Consider the following 2,273-nt stretch of genomic DNA (forward strand, 5'->3'; position numbering starts at 1 on the left):
CTGTCGTGGTTCTAAGTCTGATAGTAATGTAGGGGGTAGGTATGTAGAGGCAAGGTCTTAGCTATGGAGTAGTTGTAAGCACACGAGGTTTACGAGTTCAGGCCCTTCTCGGAGGAAGTAATAACCCTACGTCTCGGAGCCCGGAGGCGGTCGACTGGATTATGCGTGTATGAATTACAGGGGTGTGAACCCTTTACACTGATGAGGGGGGTGGCTTATATAGAGTTCGCTGGACCCCTCCGGCCCTCAGTTGTGCAGGGTTTTAAATACATTAAGGTCGGGCGTTACTGGTAACGCCCATAATAAAGTGCTATGATGACCATAAAAGCTACTTAATAACCGACCGTTAGCGTGCGGAGTGCCTTTAGGTCTCCTGGCCGTTGAGTGGTTTGGTCTTGGTCGAGTGATTGCTTCTTGGTCGAGTGTCTTCGAGTCTGTTGAGTGGAACACCTCCAAGTCGATTGAAAGGTGATTTCTTCTAGAGATGTCCTTGGGTAGGGCAGTTGGAACAGGTCCATGACCCTACCCTAGGTACATAGCTTCATCATTAGCCCCCGAATGAAATGAGGTTTGAGTGGGGAAGGAGTTGAGAACTTCTCTGACTCATTTTTCATGCCATGAGCATATCTTGTTTCGGATCAATGAACCTGAGTGATGACAGCAACTTCCTTTTCAGTCGCCTTGATCCATTCTTAGTTTTTTGTGAGTGGGTTTCTTTACTTGAAAGGCTCCGAGTGACGGCATGGAGGAGATCTTCCGTCTGACAAGTTGTTCTGCTGCCCGCAGATTTAGCGGGATTCGAATTTTGGGAAGCGCGCGGGACGGGGGAGGCCGCAGTAATCGGATGGGATAGGGTGGAGCCGCCTCGATCTCCGCGCCACCTTTTTCGCCACGTATCGCGCGTGCGATTGTTACGGGATTTGACAGGACCGCCCGGGCCTACCAGTCAGCCACTCGGAAGCGACCTCATATAAGGCGTCGGACCGGGGTTTCTTGAACAGTGCGTTCCCATTTCCTCTTCTCCTCTTCGGGCTTCTTCGTCGCGCTCGCTCTCGCCCCAGCACCGCCGCTCCGTACGTGTCTCGCCGGCGACGATGGGGAAGGAGAAGACGGTGGCTCTGGAGCGGGCGAAGAAGGCGACGGCAAAGGCGAAGGGGAAGGCGACCAGTCGGGGTGGATTTTCCTCGCGAGCCGGTCTGCCGAAGGGCTGGATCTAGGGCGACTAGATCCGCTCGGCGATCCGCCAAGAAGACCTCGATGACCTAGCCGAAGGAGGGCTGATCCCCCATGGATCGGCGCGGCTTCCGGGGAAGGAATCCGAGCCGCAACCTCGGGAGGGTGAGCGCATTCTCCTTGCCACCCACCTCGACCGTGGATTTTCCTTGCCTCCTCACCCTTTCTTTCGGGGATTTCTGAATTTCTTTGGGGCACAACTCCACCACTTCACTCCCAACACAATCGTGTATCTTGCTGCTTTCGTGTCTTTGTGTGAGAATTTCTTGGGTTGTCGGCCTCACTGGGGTCTTTTCAAGCACATTTTCACATGTCGTTCTCAGACGGTGAAAAAGGCCAATCCGAGTGACGAGAGAACACAAGTGATTCAGATGTGTGGGGGTCTTGGTGTCCAAATGAGAGGAAAAAGTTCCTTTCCAGCCATGATTCTTCCCGACTCGGTTCACGGATGGCAGTCGACCTGGTTTTACTGCAAAGACCAGCCGACGCCAGGGCAGTCAACTGGCCTCCCTCCTTTTACCATGGACCGAGTGAGGAAACCCTCCTCTTTGAAGGTGCTCCCGGAGGAGAAGGCGCAGGTTAGGGTGCTGGTCGAACGAGTGGTCCAGCTTATCCATGACGGGGTCACCAGTATGGATCTCTTGGAGGTTTTCCTTCAGCGGCGCATCCAGCCTCTTCAAGCCCGAGACCATCCTATGTGGATGTATTCGGGTCTTGACGACTCCACTCGGATTCACCCGAAGGAGGTCGATGACGACACACTGGAGAAGTGGCTGTCGGGCATGACCGGAAACAAGGACAACCCCAGGGGAGCCAGGAGAGTTCCTCCATTCGACCAGTCCCATGTACCAGAGAAGGTCTGATTCTGGGCTTTGATTGTAATCTGAATTCACTCGCGCAGCTGTCTAAACTGCGTTGACTGACTTTATTCTTTCTGCTTTCTTTTAGGCCCTTATCGAAATGTATTCAATGCCCAACGGAGAGCAAGAGCAAGCCCTGGAAGGAGAGGCGAGCGGCGGCGACAGTGGCGAATGCTATTC

The sequence above is a fragment of the Triticum dicoccoides genome, chromosome 6A (assembly GCF_002162155.2).
Source record: "Triticum dicoccoides isolate Atlit2015 ecotype Zavitan chromosome 6A, WEW_v2.0, whole genome shotgun sequence".
In the NCBI taxonomy this organism is placed as follows: domain Eukaryota; kingdom Viridiplantae; phylum Streptophyta; class Magnoliopsida; order Poales; family Poaceae; genus Triticum; species Triticum dicoccoides.